The sequence below is a fragment of the Ursus americanus genome, chromosome X, assembly GCF_024610735.1.
Source record: "Ursus americanus isolate L20-20 chromosome X, mUrsAme1.1.p, whole genome shotgun sequence".
Taxonomy (NCBI): domain Eukaryota; kingdom Metazoa; phylum Chordata; class Mammalia; order Carnivora; family Ursidae; genus Ursus; species Ursus americanus.
In genome coordinates, this window is record NC_142164.1 from 69,471,287 (window position 1) to 69,484,143 (window position 12,857).

Below are 12,857 nucleotides of genomic sequence, written 5' to 3' on the forward strand. Positions count from 1 at the left end.
TATTTACTATCAAGGTTATCTAGTCCCACTTCCCTTCCACGTCCTCCAATTCATGTCTGAGTTCCTTTTGTAATATCCCCAACAAATGTTTGGTGTCACCTTTGCTCACATACTTGCAGTGTCAGAGAGCTTACTACTGCCCAATGTGTACTGCGGCTATGACTGGTAGATTGGAGCTCAATGTAAAGAAAAACCTTCTGTCTCCCTGTAGTATCTACTTGTGGGCCCTGAATCTGTTCCTTGGGCCACACAGACCTCATCTGCTTTCTCTGCCTTGTGACAGCCCTGAAGAGGTCTAAAGATAGCATTCCCTCTCTGGAAAAAAAAACCACTTTGTGTTTCTCTAGAGAATGTGGGGCTTAAAACTAAAGCTGGCTTCATGAGGAATGGTCTCACCAAGATAGAACAGGGTAGAACTGTCATCAACCTAGCTAAGTGATGTATTTCTACTGTTGAATCTTCAACCATTGACCTAAAATATGGTGTTTTTTTTTTTTTGAGAGAGAGATGAGGAGAACAGGAGACTAATGAGATTGCTCCACAGATTTCTAACTTGCTCTGCTCCCTCCCTAGGTCTCTTGGGCTTCTGGCAACCTTGCCTGGTCATTCTCTCTGGACTCTCCTGCTTTGTTCCTATGCACAACAGTAGCAGGGGCCTGGGATGTGGTATCCACAACACTTAGTACTCTATGAATGGGGCACATCCTATCCCATCCCACCAAAGGACTGATGGATCTTCACCATTTTCCAAGACTGACCTGCAGCATTTCTTTCTTCCTTATTATAGTTAGCCTGGAGAGCCAGATTCTTTGGCCATGGAACTACCAGACATGTTCCTAGCTCAGCTTAATGATAGAGAAAAAGGGAGGGGATGCCAATGAATGGCGTAGAGTTTTATTGCTTGCATCTTTGTCAGGTAGACCTGAAGGAGCAGCCTCTCAGTACAATACAGATATTGATATGTCTACCTAGCACTTCAGGGACAAAATCAAACCCTTCCCCTTTAGCTCTTTCACACTGGCCCCCTCCATAGTACACACACGCACACTTCTACATGCATCTTGGGGGAGGCTTGACACCTTGATTCCCCACTCATCTCCTAGACTTGTGTCTGGGACAGCTCTGGCGCTAGCCCATTTGCCAGGATCTTCCTCCCCACATATAGGTCTCTTATCCTTCTTTAGTGGAGATTCAACTCAATGTCTTTTTGATCTTTTAAATGGTACTTCTTAGAGTTCCATTTATTTATTTATTTATTTATTTATTTATTTATTTATTTATTTATTTAATCTTCCTACTTTTGTCTCTTTTGTCCCTTCCTGGTGTCTGGTTTTCTAAAGTCCAAGGCTAAATCTCTAGATCCCAATGGCCAAACTCACTTCAGAGTTTTGGTCTTTGAAGTGAGAGTGAAGTTACTGAGGTCTGCAGTGGGGTCCCTGAGGACTGGACGTTCTCACTGAGGCCTGACCTTAAGGCAGCTCAAGGACCATTGGTGCTTTCTTGCTTTAGAGTAGAACAAAATCAGTTTCTGAGCCCTCACCACCAGTTCCACATGCTTCTCAGAATAAAGTGGAACTTCACTCCCCAAGGCTGATGGCACAGGACAGATGAGAACCTCAGGGCTGAGATGTGAGCATCATGGATTGTTTTTAAGTCCCTCTTATGTCTATAATAGGCCACTTGAGCTGATACTCACTCCCTCACAGTGGGTCAGATTTGAAGAAAAACAGTTCTCAGATGAGTGGAGCAACTATCTCCTTTCTTTGGAAATAGTATATATAGTCCAGAATATTGGATGTAACTTAATTTGTAAAAACCAAGGATGGAGATAGGGCACAGTAATCCTAGGGATGGAAATGCTGAAATTTACTGCATATACAGGTGATTCACTTTACAGTTTGCAATGTGTGTTCACAGCCATTATCTCATTGGATCTTTATACAAACCCTGAGATGGGCAAGGCAAGGATTACCATCCCCAGTTTGCAGATGAGGAAACTGAGGCCCGTAGATGAAAAGTGACTATCCTTAAGTTAGTTGGTGTTGTAGGGCTGAATAGCAAGCCCTCTCCAATATCTTGAAATTTTAACTTTCTGGAAGACAATGTTATGGAGTAAGGTGATATTGATTTTCTGGCATATCTGTTCCAGAAAACAAGAATCTTTGGCAGTAAAAAGGGTGAAGAGACAAATAAGGCTTTTATACCTGGAGGTGAAGGAGGTAATGTTCTTGCCCATATACCGAGCCTATTCTCTTCCCTTCCCAGCAACTGCCCTACTCCTACCCTGCACCAGGCCTGGAGGTATGTTCTCTACCAGGTCTGACCCTAGTGTAAATCTAAGAGATTTTCCATTTAGCACTGTCCCTCAAGAGTTCAAAAAGTGAGAAGGGCTGCAAGATCAGACAAGACTCTCTACCTGTGTATCTTATTTTATTTTGCCCCTGGGGTATGAAAAGAGTGGATAAAGACTGGAGGCAGTAGGAACATCCATTCTATTGCCCCCTCCCCACATTCCACCGTCCAATTTAAGAGTTTATGATTTTAGTTTGGGTAAAGACTTGAGACTTTTACCTTATTTAGAGGTGGAAGGAGTGCAATTATTTCATCTTCAAAATCCTCCTCCAGGTAGATTGCAGATATTGGAGTAAATATGTCAACTATATCTTCAGTACTTTACAGTCTATAAAAGTTTACTTTAAAAAAGTTTTTTCACACATTATGTCTATTTTAAAGATGAGGAAAGTGAGGCCTAGAAAGACTAGTAAATTATCCAAAGCAATGCATATTTGGGAGATGCAACCTGCCCCACATACCCACCCCCACTCCCAGACCCAAGTGTGGATCCCATGACTGAGTGTATAGTCCAGGGAAGAACAAGGAGAGCAAAAACTGCTCTTGGCTATGAAAGAAAGACAGGGAAGGGCACTAGTACTTTATCTCCACTAGATACTGCCTAAATAACCCTAAAGGATCACTAACTTGCTTAAGGAAGAGACTTAGGAGATGGATTAAGGCAGTTCATCCCTATACCAGGAAAAGACATCTGACCCAATAGTCTGTAAATTGTTGGTGAGGTAACAGTCGTCTTCCATTGAGAAACAGCACAACTTCATCTGCATCCAGGATACAGAGTTGTTGTTTTTTTTGTTTTGTTTTGTTTTGTTTTGTGTTTTTCCTTGTTCTCTCTCTGTATTTCTTAACCTGCTATGGCCTATAAGGTTTCCTCTGCTTTCCTCTTCTGCCAGTTTCCTCTAGACTCATTGCACTCCCTGGGTCAGCTGGAAGCTCTTAAGGCATGTTTTAATAGCAATGTTTCTGCATTGTGGCATAGGGCAAGGCAAGTGATTTCCCAATGGATTGATTACCTGGGCCTTACTCTGTATTTGAGGTAGTATAACTCTCCGACTCCAGCAGGGAGCAGGGCTGGGTCTTGCTGACTTTGCAAACTTACAGAAAATTTCTGAGCCAAGTTGACCTTCCTTCTGGGGTCTGATTTTCTTTCTTTGTTTTTTTTTTTAGAGTTATCATTTTTTTTAAGATTTTATTTTTATTATACGTGAGAGAGAGGGCGCACAAGCAGAGGGAGCAGCAGGCAGGGGGAGAGGGAGAAACAGACTCCCTGCTGAGCAGGGAGCCCCATGGGGGCTCGATCCCAGGATCCTGGGATCATGACCTGAGCTGAAGGCAGATGCTTAACCAACTGAGCCACCCAGGTGCCCCTGGGGTCTGATTTTCCCAAACTACCTCCCAGCGGTCTCCCAGAAAGATCTTCCAATCAACTTAGGGGAAGCTGAGTGGGAGAAGAAAAGGAGCCCCATTGTGTTTTTGCTTTAGGTCCTACTTATACATCCCATGACCAGAGAGGAATAAACTCCTTGGAGACTGTATTCTTCTTTATTGTCTGGTTATTTTTCTGAATCCTGTACAGCTAGTTCCCATCCCACAAGTACTTGGTGGTTAATGAAGTGCATTAGGCACCACATGCACTTCATCACCAGGTTTTAGCCCTGGAAAAGGAATGTTCTCTACAGCAAGACCTCTGCTTTCAGGATTTTATTAAATGCATCTTTGGGGATAATCCATCTATAATCACTGACTAAGGGCTCCTGGGGAAACCCATTGATGAAGGTGCTAAAAGCACCTGAGGAAAAGTAAAATGGCCCCATTGTACTGGACTGGGAATTAGAAGCAACTGAATTACAAGCTTGCACCAAGCAGCCTGACATCACACAAGTATTAGCAAATATGTATGAGCCAAGGCTTTCAGCCTCAGTGTTTAGGTTCTCTGTTCTTTTATTTCTGGGATGGTTTATTCTCAGTCTTTAATTAGTCATGTCTACACATTCTTGTAGGGTAAAAACTAATACCCAAACAGAAGATGATTCAGCTTGAGCAGGCCTTAGGTGTTCAAAGGTCACCATGCCCCTGGCAGTGGTTCAAGTCCAACACTGTTGCTCTATGGGAAAGATAGTGATTGTAACACAGCAATAATAACAATAATACAATGATAAAAATGACATAGCCTTCTTCACTGTACCTGCTTTAGACTTTATGAAGCTCATTTACACCCATTTCATCCTCCAAAGACCCTGAATTGGGTGTTATTTTATCCCTTTTTAGAGAAGAGAAAGCCAGTTCAGATTAGATAATGTCTTGTTAGGCCAGAGGACAGTTTGGCCCAAGTCTTCTAATTCCCAGAGCAAGGCTTTCTCCACTGCTTCAAGGCTTCCCCTTAACAACTGCTTTAGGATGGTACAGGTACCATAGTGGAACCGGAACAACATTACAGAAAGAAAAAAAACAGCCAGGTGGCAATATCTCCCAGTGGTATGTCTATAAACACATAGTTACTGTGTTTATGTAGCTCAGTGTGAGCCCCACCCAAGACAGCAAACTTCCTGGCTGGAATACTTAGCCCAGAATAGCTTCTTGGCATTGACTTTTCCTGTAGCAATGCAGATACTACCTTTGGTTGCCAGAGCTACCTCAGTGCACAGGTATGCCAGCCAAGAGCAAAGTCCTCATGGTATGAACATTGTGTGACCATTCCAAGCCATACCCAGAATCACCTTCGTTCTAACTTCCTTTCTAAAGTTCAGAAATTGGAGTTGGCAATGGAAATAGGGAAATGAAGTTTTACTTCACTTTTTAAGGTATCTTATGTAGAGGTGAGATGAAACATATTTTTCTTCTTTGTAATTGCTGTTTGGCCATGGCAACTATCACACTCAACTGTTTGCTTTTGGAGAGTGCTTTTAAAGATTTCCTTTTCATTGCTTTTAAAGTGTGGGCATCTTTCTTTGAGCACCTTGCTTTTATGTATTTTCATTTTACTGGAGAGTTATTGGTCAGTGGAAGCATAAAGGGCACTTGATAAAAACATTTTCAACATGCCCCCGAGCCCACATAATAGTTGAGTTGTCTATATTTGAACTAGCAAAATAAGTTGTTTTTGTTTGTAAGGGAGGCAAGCTGTTTGCTAGGAATGAGTTTGCTTTTTGGTTCACTATTTTCCTCTCTGTATACCTGGATTTGGATTTTTGACAGGGAAGAATCGGGGAGAGCAACTTTCTCCTCCCAGGTTCTTAGACCCAGCCTAGGTAAGAGTGTCAATACTGCAGTGCTGTCCCCAACACACAGCCCTACCATACTGAGGAGATAATCTCTCAGACCCCTAACCCCCTGCCCACCTCACTATCAAGGTCTTTGGTGTTTTACACTGAATGTAGGTGAATTTTAATTACTCTTCCATCATAATTTTGTTATTTATAGAAATTTTGTTAAATCTTGAGCCATATATATGTGTGGCTATGGCAGATGGCAGAGTTCTGTTTTTATTTTGATGCTCTGGAAATATTTCTTATTAGCCAGTAAACGAAAATACTTCCAAACACATTTTTTTTTCTCTCTCTACTTTCAAAAAACCAAGATGCTCCTTTGGCTGGTGTATCTTTGCTCAGTGAGTACAGCAGGGAAATAAGGAAATATGTTATATTTCTTACAGTGGATACAGTGTTGGGGTAGTGGAATCCACTGACTTGTCTCTCAGGAGATCTGGTTTATAGTCCAAGCTCTCCTATCTTTTTAAATTGTTTATAACATTTATCTTCTCGTCTGGGCTACAGATCTACTAGAAATTTTTGTGCTCTAAACTAATACTTCTTAAACAGGGTTCCGTGGCCCTAGGAGACTTGTGTACATGTCTTTTGGGATCTGCAGAATTTCTAGGAGTGTGTGTATATGTGTGCTTTAATTTTGATCATAAAATTTTAAAAATATAAGCATATTCTAACTAGACCTTCTGAAAATATTCACACAAATATTTGTAGAAGCAGTATTATGTTATAACCCATAAAGTAGAAACAACCCAAATGTCTATCAACTGGTATATGGATAAACAAATTGTCATAGATACAGGTAATGGAATACTATTCAGTCATAAAAAAGGATTGAACTGACACACAGTATGTCATAGATGAACCTCAAAGTATGCTAGGTTAAAAAGCCAGATACAATAGACCACATGTTGTATGAATCAATTTCTGTAAAATGTCCATAAAGGCAAGCTAATACAGACAGAAGGTACATTAGTGGTTGCCTGGGGCTGGGAGTGAGAAAAAATATTAAATATAAATTGGCATGAGGGATCTTATTTAGGGATGCAAATGTTCTAAAGTTGAGTTATAATGATTATGGCTGCAACACTCAGTAAAGAATAAAAATCATTGAAATGTACACTCAAAGTGAATGAATTTTATGATATGTAAAATATACCTCAATAAAGCTCTTTTTAAAAATATTCTATGATCACTGCTTTATGAGTAGATTGGTGTTTGCCAATGTGATTACTTTCCAGAAATAATCTCAAACAATCTCGATCTTTCTTCCTCTCACCTTCCCTCCCTCCCCTACCCCAACATACACACACACACACACACACACACACACACACACACACACAGACATACACACCACCCAATTACTCAATTCAGGACAAAAGAAAGAGAGAGAACCTGAGTCCTATTCAATTCTTTTCATTTTGAGCTCTTACACATTACCTCTTGTGTGCTTTCTCACTTTCATGTGTTGTCTCGTTCAATCCTCATTGTGTTCCTAGGTGGTTGGTGTTTTTTATAACCTTTATTTTACAAAAGCTCAAACAGATTTAATACTTTCTCTATGGCTATACAGCAGTAAGTGCTTGCTGGAATTCCAGCCCAGATCTGCCTGACTGAGGCACAAGCATTTCCCACTATGCCACAGCTGCCTCCCTAAGACCCCAGAAAAGAGAATCCTCTTTACCCACTGAATTTCTCATAGTTTCCAGCTTAGAAGGCTACATCAAAAGAGTCTCCCTGGGAATTTCTAAGTATAACACAATAGTGTCAAAATATTATCAGCTCATGATGATCGTTTCCATATTATCAGAATGACCACATTGATTATGCTCTTTTATTGGCCACAGTGCTGTCATTGAGAGAACATCCTGGAAATCTGAGTTCTTATTTCACCTCCATTATTCCCTAGATAAATTAAGATCCTTCCCTCTTTCCTTGGCCTCAGTTTCCCCCTTGGTGCACAAAGGAGATTTGACTCAGTGATCTCTAAGAGCTTTACAACACTGACAATGTGCAATGAACATGCAAGACCTAGCTTTGTTGTGGACTCATTCTTGGTAGCAAGAGTTCTCAAAGGAGAGGGAGGATAAAGAACATGGAAATGGTGACTAGAAAACAACTGAGTGAATGACAAGGGCTTGATTTTTTTTTTAACTTATGGACCTTATTGGTGTTTTCCATTCCCTTTAGGAATCAGTTCTTTTTAATTCCCTGACATTTTAACCAAATTTTTATTGAAGTGTACCTCTAGAGATTATCTTCAGATCTTCCAGCTGCTTCTGAGAAAGGAAGTTTGCCATAAGTAGGAAGAACAAACAGACATAGATCATGGTGCATTTTTCTGATCATGTGCTGTCTGTAAAACCTTTTTAGTTTTTATTTAAATTCCAGCCAGTTAACATACACTGTAATATTGTTTCAGGTGTACAATTTAGTTATTCAAAACTTACATACGACACCCAGTGGGTTTTTTTTAAGATTTATTTATTTATTTGAAAGAGAGACAGCCAGGGAGAGAGGGAACACAGGCAGGGGGAATGGGAGAGGAAGAAGCAGGTTTCCAGCAGAGGAGCCTGATGTGGGGCTTGATCCCAGGACTCTGGGATCACGCCCTGAGCCTAAGGCAGATGCTTAAAGACTGAGCCACACAGGCTCCCCGACACCTGGTGTTTATCACAACAAATGCACTCCTTAATCTCCATCACCAATTCAATGCATCCCCCCACCCACTTCCCCTCTGGTAACCATCAGTCTCTTCTCCATAGTAAAGAATCTGTTTTTTGGTTTGCCTCTCTCTTTGTTTCCCCCTATGATCATTTGTTTTGTTTCTTAAATTTCACATGTGAGTGAAATCATATGGTATTTCTCTTTCTCTGACTGACTTATTCTGCTTACCCTCTAGCTCCATCCATGTCATTGCAAATGGCAAGAATTCATTCTTTTTTTATGGCTAAGTAATATCCCATTGTGTGTGTTTGTGTGTGTGTATCACATCTTGCTTATCTATTCATCAGTCAGTAGTCATTTGGGAAGGAGTTAAGATAGTGGAGGACTAGAGGAACCCTAAGTTTGCTCATCCCTCAAGTACAGCTAGTAATCAAATAATTCTGAACACCTGCAAAATCAGTCAGAGGTCTGAGAGAACAAAAACTGCAAGTCTACAAGTAAAAAAGTGATCATCTTTTGGAAGGTAGAAGATGCAGAGACTTGAATAGAGGGTGATGTAGTTGTGGATAGAGCAACTGGGAGGGAGTACATTTACAGAGGCTACCACAAAGTATTATAATCAGTGGAGTACAGAACTGGAACTTTTAGAAGTATGCTACAGTGTAGAATGTGCCTAGCTTAAAGGCACTCAGGTGGTGAAGTGGGCAGAATCCCAGGTGGGACACCATTGTCTGAGGATCCCCTGGTTGCAAGAACAGATGGTGCCTAAGTGCTACACTATTCCCAGGCATGGGAGCTGGAAGCCAGCTGAGAACAGCAAGTCTAGGTGCCAGCTTTCTGCTCTGTATTGTCATAAACTGCGAACCACTATGTCGTTGTTGGACCACTTTCCTAGGACAGGTCTGGCAAACAACAGAAATATGGAGAGACCCTCCGTGGAAGGAATAGTGTGGGTCTGTGACATGGGAGTCCCTAAACTTTGGACTTATGAAACTTAGTCACATGCCTGAGATAGAAAACCTCAGACATAGGCAGGGTTCTGACAGAAACCAGGGAGATAAGAGTGATTGATTGCTCTTTTGTGAAGGCTCATGGAAAAGTAGGGGGGCATTAATTTTCAACTCCAGGGCTAGAGAGCAGGGCACCACCAATCAGTGCTGAAAACCTTCAGGGAATGAAAAAGTGCCACTTAGTGGAGTCTGGAGCTGCTGCTTACACCAAACCTAGCCTCCTTGTACCCTGGAGGTTTCTACTAGGGCAAGTCCACCTGAGAATCAGTGCAAAGGCCCCTCCCCCAGAAGACCAGCACAAATAACTCAGTTGAACAAAGTTTACTAACCATAGAGGGGTGCAAAGCATCAATTCTAGGGGAAAATAGGTCTTACCTCCTTTGTACTTTTATTCTTTATTTTTTATTATTTTTTCATTTATTTTATTTTTTCCACACTTTTTTTAGTTTTTATAATTTATGTATATACATATTTGTTTACTTTCATTGTATTTTATGTATTTCATTGTATTTCAATATACACTTATTTCTTATATACTTTCATTATACACACACACACACACACACACACACAGAAATCTAGTTTCTTTTCACAAACAGACCAAAATACACCCAGGATCTAGTGTTGTTGTTGTTGTTGTTTTATTTTGTTTTGTTTTTCTTTTTCTTTCGTCTTTTCTTTTCTGGACAAAATGATGAGATAGAGAAATTCACCCCCCAAAAAAGAACAGGAGGTAGTATTCACAACAGGGATTTAAACAATAGATATAAGATGTCTGAACTAGGATTTAAAAACGATTATAAGGACACTAGCTGGGCATGAAAAAAATCATAGAAGATACTAGAGAATCCCTTGCTGCAAAGATAGAGGAACTAAAATCTAGTCAGACTGAAATTAAAAATGCTATAACCTAGAGGAAAACCCAAATGGATGCCATAAAAATGAGGGTGGATAAGGCAAAGGAATGAATCAATGATACAGAAGATAAAATTATGGAAAATAATGAAGCTGAAAAGAAGAGGGAAACAGTAATGGATCACAAAGGTAGATTTAGGGGATTCAAGTAACTTATTAAAGCAGAATAACATTCATATCACAGGAGTACCAGATGAGGAAGAGAGAAAAAGGAGCAGAAGGTTTATTTGAACAAACTATAGCTGAAAACTTCCCTAATCTGGAGAAAGACACAGACCTCAAAATCCAAAAAGCACAGAGACCTCCCATTACATTCAACAAAAGCTGGCCATCCCGAAGAGGTGCCATAGTCAAATTCACAAAATACACAAAGAAAGAATCCTGAAAGCAACAAGGAAAAAAAGTCCTTAACCTACAAAGGATGATGGAACAGATTGGCAGCAGGACTGTCTGTCAAAATCTGGCAGGCCAGAAAGGAGTGGAAGGAAATATTCAACATGTTGAATGGGAAAAATATGTAGCCATGAATTCTTTATCCAGCAAGGCTTTCGTTCAGAACAGAAAGAGAGATAGAGTTTCCCAAACGAAAACTAAAGGAGTTCATGAGCACTAAACCAGCCCTACAAAAAATTTCAAGGGGGACTCTTAGGAGGAAAAAAAAAAAAGACCAAAAGCAATAAAGACGAGGAAGGACCAGAAAACATCGCCAAGATACCAACTCTACAGGTAACACAATGGCACTAAATTCATATCTTTTAATAATCACTCTGAATGTAAATGAACCAAATGCTGCAATCAAAAGACAGGGTATGAAAATGGATTAAAAAAAAAAAAACAAGACCCATCTATATGATGTCTACAAAAGACTTCTTTTAGACCTAAAGACATGTGCAGGGTGCCTGGATGGCTCAGTCAGTTAAGCGTCTGCCTTCAGCTCAGGTCATGATCCCAGGGTCCTGGGACTGAGTCCCACAATGGGCTCCCTGTTCAGCAAAGAGTCTGCTTCTCCCTCTCCTTCTACCCCTCCCCCTGCTTGTGCACTCTCTCTCTCTCTTTTTCTCTCTTGCTCACTCTCGCACCCTTAAATAAATAAAATCTTTAAAAAATAAAATTAAAAAAAATAAAGAGGTGTGCAGATTGAAAGTGTGGGGACAGAGAACCATCTATCATGGTAATGGATGTCAAAAGAAAGCCAGATTAGCCATACTTATATCAGACAAACTAGATTTTAAAAACAAGGAAACAATGGCTTTGAATGACACACTGGACTGGAAGGAATTAACAGATATATTTAGAACATTTCATCCTAAAGAAGCAGAATACATATTCTTTTCAAGTGCGCATGGAACATTCTCCAGAAAAGATCACATGCTGGGTCACAAATCAGCCCTCAAGAAGTACAGAAAGATCAAGACCATACCATGCATATTTTCAGAACACAAAACTATGAAACTTGAAGTCAACCGCACGAAAAATTTTGGAAAGACCACAAATAGATGGAGGTTAAAGAACATCCTACTAAGGAATGCATGGGTTAACCAGAAAATTAAAGAAGAAATTTTTTAAAAAACACATAGAAAAAAATGAAAATGAAAACACGAGAGTCCAAAACCTTTCAGATGCAGCAAAAACAGCCTTAAGAGGGAAGTATATTACAATAGAGGCCCACCTCAAGAAGCAGGAAAGTCTCAAATATACAACCTAACCTCACACCTTAAGGAGCTAGAAAAGGAATGACAAATAAAGCTTAACATCAGCAGAAGGGAAATCATAAAAATTTGAGCAGCAATAAATGATATAGAAACAAGCAAACAAATACAGTAGAGTGGATTAATGAAACTAAGAGCTAGTTCTACAAAAGAATTGATAAAATTGATAAACACCTAGCCAGACTTATCAAAAAGAAAAGAGAAAGGATCTAGGAGTTAAGATGGTGGAGGAGTAGGGGACCCCATTTTCAGCCGGTCCCCTGAGTCGAGCTGGATATGTAACAGACCAGCCTAAACAACCATGGAATCAGCCTGAGACGCAGGAAGATACATCTGGATCTCTACAAATGATCATCTCCAGCGCTGAGTATTGAGGTACCAAGAGGGGAGCCGTAAAACCTGGCACAGATATCAGAAGATAAACGGAAGGGGGAGGGAGCCGCCGCGTTTGAGCGCAGGGAAGCAGCAGCCACCTGCACGGGGGAGCGGGCGGACCCATGGTGGGCACCCGGGATAGAGCGGACTGAGACCGATGAGCCGTGAATGCGCGCCACCAGGCATCTCACGGAACACCGGAATCCCGGTGTGCTCACGGGATCCAGACTGAGACCGGGAGCTCCTGGAGCGTGCATGGGGCAGCTGGCGGCTGGCGGGCCACCTGCACGGGGAGTAGGCGGACTCGCGGTCGGCACCCGCAAAACAGCAGACTGAGACCCTGAAACGGGTGCGCGCGACACCAGGCTTCTCACGAAACTCCGGAATCACGGTGTGCTCACCAGGCATAGACTGAGACCGGGAGACCGGGAGCGGGAGCGCGCGGGGCGGCCGGTGGCTGGCGGCATTAGAAACACAAAGGACAGAGACGCGCCGGCCCTGGAAGTGAGGGCAGGGACGCCGGGTGTGGGGTGCACATCCCGGGACACTGCAGGGTTGAGCAG